Source organism: Chlorocebus sabaeus, chromosome 13, assembly GCF_047675955.1.
Source record: "Chlorocebus sabaeus isolate Y175 chromosome 13, mChlSab1.0.hap1, whole genome shotgun sequence".
NCBI lineage: Eukaryota > Metazoa > Chordata > Mammalia > Primates > Cercopithecidae > Chlorocebus > Chlorocebus sabaeus.
Genome location: NC_132916.1, coordinates 100,330,675 through 100,342,142, shown reverse-complemented (window position 1 = coordinate 100,342,142; position 11,468 = coordinate 100,330,675). Strand labels below are relative to the sequence as shown.

The following is an 11,468-nucleotide window of genomic DNA, read 5'->3' as shown; positions in this document are numbered from 1 at the left end:
CTCAAATTTCTGAATTATTTTGCTAAACTATGTGTTAAGAGTTTTTTCTAGAGGTCTACCTTCTTGACTCACTTTTCTGATGAGAAATCTATCAGGTTTCTCCACAGTAATTTTCAAGTTTGATAGCTCCTCAATGTGAGAAACTTAATGTCAAATAAGAAATGAATTACCCCTAAAGAATCTTCTCCTTTCAAGATGCTAACCATGTTTTGTCCAGTGTGAAATCTCACATGTGCCACAAGCGTTTCTCTGTGAAGAAAGGATTTCTCATGATTTTTCAAGGCATAACTTCTCCAGTAAGAAGTGTTTGGTATTCCAAGAGAATTCATTGCCCTTGGAAAGACTTTCCCTTCTTATTTAGCTTATAAAGGATTTCCTCTCTTATTTTCCATTTTAGCAGCATTTTATCACTGTGTTTTCTTGTGAACATCAAGCCTAGTGCTTGGCTGAATGTTTATTCACAGAAAATACAAATAAAGGGTTCATCCAAGTAAAGTTTTCTTACGTTATTTGACAACAAATTGCACATAAAAACATTTTCACACTGAACGCAGAGCTAGAGATTCTCTACCTGAAAGTCCCACACGTTTTAAGTTATTAAAACTGTTGCTGAAGACTTTTAGTTTATTATGTTGACAGTTTCAGCTCTCTCATGTCATTTATGATCAGATCACTAACAAGTCTTTGGTACATACGTGTCGTACAATTTCTCTTCCATATGAATTTATTGATGAGGACTGAAGAATAAAGGTAACCGAAGTAACGTCCATGTTGATTATAGTAATTTTTCAAAATGTGAGTCCTTTGGCATGTTTAGATGTTACAACTGCAGCTGAAGTCTCTTCCATATTCCTTACATTCGTCATTCCTAACACCATGTCATCTAAAGTCAGAATATGTTCTGAAGACATTTATCATTTTCTCTCCAGGGTGAATTTTCTGATGTTATTTAAGATTAGTACACTGACTGAAGGCTTTCCCACATAAATGGCATTCACATGGCTTTTCTCCAGTGCATGTTCTCTCATATCATCTAAGGTCAGTAGACTGAAGGCTTTCCCACATAGAAGACAAGTATGTGGTTTCTCTTCAGTGTGAATTCTTGTGTGTCCTCTAAAGCCAGAGCTTTGACTAAAGACTTTTCCACTTTTATCACATTCATAACGCTTTTATCCAAGGTGAGTTCTCTCATGTCTTCGAAGGTTAAAGGATTGAATAAAGCCTTTCCCACACTGATGACACTTATACGGTCTCTCTCCCCTGTGAGTTTTCTCATATCTTCTAAGGTGAGAACACTGAGTTGATTTTCCACATAGATGACATGCATATGGCCTCTCTCCAGTGTGAGTCATCTTGTGCCATCTAAGGTGAAAACAATTAGTATAGACCTTTTCACATATATTACATTGATATGATTTACCTTTAGTATGAATTTGTTTATGTGGTTTAGGGGAGAACTGATTACTAAGGGATTTTCCACACTGTTTGCTGACGTAGGGTTTCTTTCCACTCTGAGTTAACAAACACTGAGTCATTGTGGAACTGTGGGTGCAATCTTCTCCCAAATCATTACATTCAAAGGGATCCTCCAGAATGAGAGAGTTCTCCTTTAGGGACAAAGATTAAAAGCTCTTAATGATTTACCAACATACATCTATACATTCATTTCACCACCTTTGAATCCTAGACCAACCATTCAGTGGTAGAGCCCAGTTGTAATCTTTCCAGTGTTACTTGTGTGAAAGGAAATTAAATTTTGGCACCCCAAACTCATTGAACCAAAGGGAAAAATCAAGCTGAGAACAGGGTCACACAAACCTGCCTCCCTCTTCTGGTTCCTAAATAATATGGCTACAAGATGAAAAGCTACATGCCTCCCCCATATTTTGCCCACAAGGAAATTCCTCATGAGCTGTTAAAGTTACACCATGGCAATGCAAACTGATAGCTTGTCTTTACAGGCGCAGTCATCCCCAGTTCACCAGACACAAATGCATATCCGATTGTTTCCCTGCCCAATTTTGCCTATGTTGTCTTATATAAAATGCAGCTCTCCTGCATTATTCCTCTGCCTCATTTGTTTATGTCATCTTATGTAAAAAAATCCAGATTCACTGAGCCAGAAAAATGCACGAATTACTATTTTTTTCTACCCACCTTTTGCATGAAAATTGTGTACTTCTCAATATCCCACCCTTTCCCCCTTTAAATTTAGAGAAAATCATCTTTGGAGAAAGGTATACACCTGTCCCCCAGGTGCATGTCCTTAACTCTGGCAAATAAATTTCCTAAAATGATTGAGACTTGTCTCGTCATTTTTCTCGATTGACACTTGCATACACGTTATCTCCTGCAGACACAGATATTTTCTCTTTTGTATGATCCCAACTGCAGAGCTTTTCCATTAATTGTGATGATATCAATATCTTTCAAAGTCTGAGCATAAGCAATGTCTATGCACTTGTTCTATTTTAAAGATCTCATGTTATGGTTTAGAGCACAGGTCACTTTATTCATTGAATTCAAAGTATCAAATTTTCTTTTGCTTAGAAAGCACTTAATGCCAGCCTAATTACACTCAGGTGACTGTGCGTCATTACTAACTTAACCCATTACCAGGTGTTTAACTTAGATGACTGGTGTACACAGCTATAAAACTCACCATTGACATAACGGTGGATGTGTCTTTTCTGATAGGATGCATGGATATCGTGTGTTTTTTCTTAAGGGCACTTTCCTTGTCTGAAATAATTGAAAAATAAATTGTTACCTTGGTATTATGGTAATTGAAAAACCCCAAGGCCAGTTTATTTTTTTCAAAAATTAACACTTAGCTGTGACAAATGTGTCAAATGAAGAAAATCCTTCAATAGAAGAAACAGATTGTACAGCGTCAGCAATTAGAAAAGGGTTTTACAATTAAAATGTGAAAAGAGTTAAAATGGAGATGTCTTCACAGGGGTATCGGGAAAAGAGGCAGCATGTGACAGTTTAACCCCAACAAGTACATGAATTATCCTTTTCCCGAAAGTAAAAGAAAAGGCAAGAGGACACAAGAGTAGCATCTGACATATGAACAAAATGATAATAACATCTAAGGAATTCTGCTCCAGTAGCTTAACCTACATTTTAGAAATTACCACTCATTTGATAAATCCGCTAATTAATATTTGACTGATATTATTCATTGACAAAGCACCTCCTCCTATTAGAGCACAGGACCCTGTTGCTTACCCAGATTCTGGCCTTGCAGAGATTCTCTTCCTTCCCGCCAGAGCTCTTTTCCTTGCTCCAGCTGCAAAGTTATATAGGATTTGCTTATCTGTACCCTGTTAGTGGAAACAGTACATGTGTTTTGAGTTCACTGTCAATAAATGTGCATTATCACCAACTGTAAGGCAGGCCACCGAGGAAGAATAAAAACAGTGAAGGTCAGCTCAGGCCACAAGACCTAGAACACAGAAAACTCCCCAGGATTTTTCTGACCCAACGTGAGACTAGAAAATAAATCCAAACGAAAGGTCCATCAGGAAAAGAAAATTTAAAACAGTCAGGACCTATGAATGCTGAGTCCATGCCTAAGTTCCAAGACACAATGCGTAATACACAGTCTTTTCAGAAAGAGATTAATCAAACCTCTGCACAGTATGTTTATTATTATTCTCATGCAGAACAAAAAAAAACATTCGATTTACAAAAATAATTGGTGTTCTATACAGAAAAGATATTGCTATTGTTTTTACTAATTGGTCTCAGCCAAAGCATAGCGACTAAAGCAGAAGAGTTATTTAGAAAATATTTAATTTAATACATTGAAAATATTCATTAAGTTCCCAGGTGTGTTCTGAGTATTAGAGACTGAGTACCAAGGAAACCATGAAATCCTTGTCAAGATTACATTGTAATTGAGTGACAAACTAAATAAAATGAAATAAAATAAAATAAAATAAAGATATTTCTTTCAGACAGATTTAGAGAGCTCAAACTTTTTTCAGATAAGATCTGTGAATCAGAGGAGATTAGAGTGAGATATGGGGAAGCTGTTCCAACACTTATTGAATGAATGAGTCAATGTGTGTCTACATACGTATGTGAATGTTGAGGGACTCACCGAGGGATACCAGGTGACTGATGTTTGCCAGCATTATCTCTCTGTACAACTTTCTCTTGGATGTGTCCATCATGGCCCACTCTTCCTGGGTGAAGTCAATAGCTACATCTTCAAAAGTCACTTTGTTCTAAAACATCACAGACATTTTAGTTTAGACAGAGAATCCCTTTTAATGTCCAGAGGAGGAAGGCTGAGATGACATAGGTAGGAGCTGGGTATGCAGAACACTCAGTGTTTTAGGTTCCAGCCAGTTCATTCTCAATACTAAGCTGGTATCTGCCTTTCAGATTCACTCACAGACATACCCACTCTTAATCCATTAAACTTTCCTATGAAGAAATATCGCATGAGATGTGGCATAATATAGCCCAGATATTTTTCAGTAATGTGTTAATCACCTGTACATAACTGATTATAAAATTTTCACTTGAACCTTCATAAATAAAACAAATTTACCATGAATTTCAAGTAAATTACAGATTTGTCACAAGGCAAATAACCATGATTTACTACTTTTTAAACATGACCGTGATTAAATGAATTATTTCTCTAGATAAACCACAGGTTTTTCACCAATCAAATGGTTAAAAGACCTATTATGTGTTTTGAATAATCTAAAGAAGTAATAGAAAACATGTTTCCTATCTAGCAAATATTTATTAAATACAGGTCATTGGTCCCTTATTCATTAAAAAGTTAGAAAGTGATGAACCAGACTCCAGCATTCTTCAGAACTGAACAAGTTTTACGCAGAATATAGGATTCAATTCATACATATAGTCACTCTAATGTTATGTAATTCAGGTGTTCATGACAAGGCTTAAAGACAGTCCAGCCGCACAAGACAAGACCGCTGAGGCTGCTATACTGAGGAAGTCTTAGTCTGATGATTCCTGTCATATGAAGCCTCCTGTTCTCAACTTTCTCTGGGCAATCCAAACATCAGTTATCACTGCCTCTCTTTTAACTTTACCTTGTCACTTGGCTTGTTCAAGGATAAAAAGGCCTCTTTACGGTTTTGTTTTTTTCTAACCAGCCCTTATACAGCATTTCCACAGAACCCTAAATTGTACTATATCTACAATATTCCTTCTCCTTAGTGTGCAACCATAGTTAAGTAATTGTATTTCTTATATGTTACTTTCAGTTACCAGAAGGCAAAAAGGTTAATTATCAAAAGGTAAAATGAATGGGGATAAGAATAATAATGACTTCTTTAGTTGTCCTTTTGCAAAGTTTTTAAAAGCATAAACATATTTTATCAAACTCTCCTTCTTCCTCAACACTGTGCAGCTCTTGCCCAAGGCCTATCACACGGGATTTATTGAACTCAGCTCCTAGAACATCAGCCTCATTATTGGGCTGTGATCTTCTGTTCTTCACGCATCTCTATTGCCTGCATTCATCACAATCCTAAGTCTATTTCAGCCAACGGGACAGTTAATGGGTCAATTATTTCCCTATGAGGTTACAGGATGGATGGAAGAAAAAGAAATACATAAATGAGATCTCTCATGTCTTTTTTTGTAAATAGCCTGCATAGGGGCTGGAATAAAGTAGTGTAATATTAGAAATTATATTGATAATTTAGGAATCTTTGACACATGATACCCAACCTAGAGTCCTGAGAAAACTTAATTGGAGGCCAGATACCTGAAAGTCTCCTGATTGCATTTGGAACACCCAGGCTGGGTGGATTTTGCATCATAAAAACAAACAAAAAAAAAGAATAAAAATGAAACACCCATGCAAACTGGAGAAAACTGCCCATTTGCCAGCAATATGGGTATAATTTCAGTAGAAAGAGGCATCCCCTACTCACTAGTGAATGCATTGTCAAGAACTCAGTTTCTCTCTGTCTTCTTCGGGATTTCCACTTGCAGACACTTCAGGCACTAAAAAAAGCTGAGGTTGGAGAGAGAACACGTGAGACACCAGCCTTGTACATAATTTTCAGACCAACCTGTGATGAAAAGCCAGACCTTCACTGAAGGATGACACCCCCTGCACCACAGCCTGACCAACAGACACAAACACGCAGAGGCCTCTCCTCTTTTCCCACGGTCAAAATTAGGAAGCCTATGACTATGGTTTCTGACAAAGAAGGAACACAGATATCTTGTGAATGAGAACATCAAAAGCACTGAGTTTTGTATGTTAATTGACACAAGTCCAGATATTCAATTCCCTCACGGATTTTAAAACAAAGGGATCCCTGACTCCGCCCACATGTGGAATATGATTTCTACCTGTAGATAAACACTGTGGGATTTCTCAGATTTTATTATCCCAGCTTTATGCCCTAGCAATGTTTCTCCAACACCAATCACAGCCTTCTGAAGCCTTACTCCACTTTTACTTTCTCTCAATTTCGACTTTTGCATTTCCCCTTGGAACTCGGAAATCAATCAAGTAAGAATCTGTTTTAGGGTCAAGTGCAGTTGCTCTCGCCTGTAATCCCAGCACTTTAGGAGGCCAAGGCAGGTGGATCACCTGAGGTCAGGAGTTCGAGACCAGCCTGGCCAAAATGGCAAAACCCCATTTCTACTAAAAATACACAAATTAGCTGGGCATGGTGGTGCTTGCCTGTAATCCCAGCTACTCACGAGGCTGAAGCAGGAGAATTGCTTGAACTCAGGAGGCAATTACAGTGCGCCGAGATCCTAACACTGCACTCCAGCAAGGGTGACAGAGCAAGACTCTCTATCACAAAAAAAAAAAAAAAAAAAAAAAAATCTGTTTTAGGATGGGGATAATCAATTCAGGAATTTATTTCACTTGGAGGGTCAACACTCCCATCCCGCTTATCTAGCCCTTAAAATCCCCTGCATCAGAAATTCGCAGCAGTGCCCTGGGTCATGGTGTTTCTGTCCTGTGTATACAGTCACAATCCTCTGGGATGCTCAGAAAATACAAAATGACTTAGGGCTGAGAGAAATTTAGCAGCTCAATCTGATATTTTACTAAGGTGGTATCTAAAATTTTTGCAATCATGGTTTATATTAGTCTTTGTTAGTTGCAATATCTCTGATTATCATGATATATATTTGCTGAGAAATACTGATGTTCATATGTATATTCATACATAGATATGTAGGTATATAGATGGATATGTTTATATGAACTCATGTGTTTGAGATGGGGGAAAACATGTTTGTATTATTTCCCTGCTAAAAATACAAAAATAATTAAATATATTTTATGTACAAATGATAATTATGTGTCATAACAAAAAATTAACTGACCCATTTGTACATGAAGTCCAGGAAAAATAACAAGGGTAACTTTGTATTAATTGTGACATTGTGCTTACAGATATACATAAATTTCCTTATTTAACCCTTATAATAACCCTGCTGATTGTAGTTTACCGGTTTAATAAATAATCAACAGAGTTTGACAAATATGACAAAATTACAAAACTAGAAAATGACACAGAAATACTTTTAATTCTATTCTGCCTTGTCACTGCCTCTTCTGGGTTTTTTTTACAAAATTACTCCCCTAATCAAGGTTCTCTATGATTCTGGGGACTCCAGGATTCAGACCCCAGTTCCCAAACTTCACTGTGTCTATTTTTACTGACACATTTTAATACACATTTACAGACTTCAACAAGCACTTTTCAATATCAACTTTTTTCTTATTCCTTGGACTATTTCCTACATCTGTTCATCAAGACTCCAGTAACATATGACTCCATCTGCCTGTCCCTTCCATGAATGTACCTGACAGTACATGTATTATGTAGTCTATAATTCAAGCAGAACAGATATTTCTTCAAAACACTAAGGTATTAGAGAATGCCTACAAAGCTTCAGTGAAACCAGCTGTAACCCTTACTATTATTACCATGTAAACTCTTCCTCGAATATCAAAATAAGATTTGGACCTTAGAGAATATTTGTGTGTGATTATAACCCAAACATGAACTAAAAGTAATTTAAATGGTCATATACAGACTGTGCCAGGGACAAAAAAGGACAAATATTATAAGAAAATTAAAGCACACTTATTTCCTAATGGACCCTTGTGTGGAACCTATAAAAACTATTTCAAGATATAGAGATTAAATATATTTCAAAACACATACCTACACAAGCAATCTTTAGGATAAATTTTTTTAAACTTACATTATGGGTTTAAATTTTCATTAATTCATGGAAAAAATGCATTGACAAACTTCTCACCAGAGCAGGAATAACAACTTACGTATTTGGTGACTTCAAGGTGAGAGTCTGCACAGCTTAGTATCTCCCTCCGGATCTCTCTCTCTCTCTCTCCTTTTTTGTTTTTTGACAGAGTTTCGCTTTTGTTGCCCAGGCTGGAGTGCAATGGTGAAATCTCAGCTCACTGCAACCTCCACCTCCCAGGTTCAAGCTATTCTCCTGCCTCAGCCTTCCAAGTAGCTAGGATGACAGGCATACACCACCACGCTTGGCTAATTTTGTATTTTCAGTCGAGACGGGGTTTCTCCATTTTGGTCAGACTGGTCTGGAACTCCTGACCTCAGGTAATCCACCCGCCTCAGCCTCTCAAAGTGCTGGGATTACAGGCGTGAGCCACAGCGCCCGGCCCAGATCTCTTAAAAAGTCATGAGGAAGGAGCCATTCTGCATCCTCAATATTCCCTTAATATTTTAAGGACACCCATAACAATTAAGAGGCTGACTTGTGACTTCCTCGCCCTTTCAGGGCTATTTAGGCACACCTTAGTGAAGTATTAGGAATGCAGTATTAGGTCTCAAGTTCCTGGACACCAAAACCATGTTCTCCAACAGATCTTCAGTAAAAATAGCTGATGTCTATATTCTTTTGCCTGTCCTTTCCCTTCCTTTTAATTCAGAACAGCGGTCTCGAAAAGTGCTATTATTTAGTAGATTCTCTCAATTCTCAACACCAGCACTATACAGTGTTGAGTAACATCTCAGGTGCTAGGGAAACAGCAGCCGACATTCTAGCAATGCACAAATACAAAAGCAAAGATCACCACAGAGTAAAAGAGAATAGATTTTTTTAAAAGTATGAAATCAAAATGAATATATATCAGATTACACTATAAATGGAAAATTCTATTATCTTGACTGGATGCAAGTCAAAACCTCTCATGGCTTCCAACATCCAATATATTCAAAGCAGTTCAGGAATGGTGAAAGTGGAATGGAATTTAAAATTATTCTAAGGTTGCATGTGTGAAAGCACCATGCCCTGAAACAAAATATTTATTTTTAAAGTGCATAATGAACACTGTATACAAAGTTTGTGTAACAAGAAAGAGAAAAAATCTCACATTTTTAAAAAGGAATATGCAACATATTTACATATAATAAATTAAAATTAAACTAAAATAACAGCAATGGAAGACACAATCTGACCTCTGAAAATCAAGGGAGAAATCTCTTTTAAATAAAATTGGCACAATTTTTAAAGTAAGTTATGAAAAATAGTAATACCTGAATATAGTATGTAAAAGTACCAACACAATAAAGCTAAAACAATATCCGTGGAAAAATTATTTGCTGTACAGTATTTTTAAAAAATGATCTAAGTACGTTCCTCAAGAAGGTAAATGAATGAAATTTTAAAATTGCCTGAGAAAATCTGTGAAAGGAAATGAGTATGGAGAAGCAGAATATAATTGACTGACCGAGGGGAGAGGACAAAGACGACTAAGATGGCGCATTTCCAGGTTCTTCATCACCAACTTCACCGCGCACGGGAAAACGCAGCCCGCGCCCGGGAAAAACACAGACCAACTGCGCAGGCGCAACATGGCGTCTGCTCGAGGAAACCGCAACTTACCTGGCGGCACCTACGGAACACCCCCGACACGCCCGTGTCCCACCTATTGCCCTCCCACTCCCAAGCCTCAGACAGAAAAGCCACTCCCTGCAGGCGCGCGGCGCGAGCTTCCTCGGCCCCTCCTCCTGTGCAGACCTAGGAACCTCCACCGCCAGAGACCGGTGAACTTCGCCCTTTCTTCCTTCACATTGGCTAGCTAATACAGTTTCTTTTAGCCTTGCCTACTTGCTTTTTCTCTGGCGCCTGCTCTGGTGGTCACATAAAACAAATCAATAATTTAACTATAAACCACACAAACAGAATTTAAAAATAAGGCCGGGCGCAATGGCTCATACCTGCAATCCCAGCACTTTGGGAGGCTGAGGCAGGCGTATCACTTGAGGTCAGGAGTTTGAGACCAGCCTGACCAACATGGAGAAACCCCGTCTCTACTAAAAATAGAAAGAAAAAAAAAAACAGGCGGGCGTGGGGACACATGCCTGTAATCCCAGCTACTAGGGAAGCTTAGGCAGGAGAATCACTTGAACCTGGGAGGCGGAGGTTGCGGTGAGCTGAGATCACGCCATTGCACTCCAGCCTGGGCAACAAGAGCAAAACTCTGTCTCAAAGAAATAAAAAATTAAAATAAAATAAAAATAAATGGCAGCCAACATGCCCAACATGATTTTCTGTGATGAAAGAAATTCTCTGTATCTGCATTGTGCAATGCAGTAACTACCACACATATGTAGTTACAGAATTTCTAGTTTGGCCACAAATTTGGCTATTACTACTAAGGATATGCCATTTAGTTATTTAATTATAATTAATTTACAGTTCATAGCCACATGTGACTAGTAGTTACTCTATTGGTCAATGCAGATCTAGAATCTTGGAGAAGGCACTTAAAATAATGAGATACGGTCAAAACAAAAATGGACAAGGCACACAGATAGTGAGCACAGAATATGAGGATGTGAAGGAACAATTCACACAGTAAAGTTTAATAATGAGATGCTGCCTTGATGGGACACATGTCTGATGATATTCAAGGCTTGTCTTGTTACAGGTAGAAGAGCAGGAGCAGGGCAGGAGAGGGCTCTTCCCCTACCCACTAGAAATGTCAGGTGATGGTCTGTTAATGATCACTTTGCCTCTCTAAAAATGATAATTAGGCAGCACCAGAGAGAGGCCATTTCATGGTGGTCTACACCTGTTAACATCAAAAATGTTAATTAAATGCAGACTCCAGGAAGAAGCAACTTCTTGGGCATTCATGTTAAGAGACAAAAATGACAAAGTATAATCTTCCGGGGACACACTCCGCTGGAAAAGGAAAGAAAGCCTCAGATGGACATGCATATAACTCCCTAAACACACCGGGCATGCTCAATTCCAAAGGGTAAGGAAAGCACTGTGCATGCCAGAAACTCTCCCTAAAGGAAGAATCATGGGAAAGACGCAAGCCCATCCCAGGATCAAGGTAAAAGGCCCTTCTCTTTTCTCTCTTGGACCTTCAGGCATCCACTTGGGTCTCTTCCAAGAGAATTATCCTTTCCTTTCTGTTCTAAAGCCTT

At 38.2% G+C, this 11,468-nt stretch overlaps 1 pseudogene; it reads right to left on the bottom strand.

Moving 5' to 3' along the window:
• Window positions 1-217: 217 nt before the first annotated feature.
• On the bottom strand, window positions 218-10,283 carry LOC119625913 (zinc finger protein 705D-like; annotated as a pseudogene).
• Between the last annotated feature and the right edge of the window lie 1,185 nt (window positions 10,284-11,468).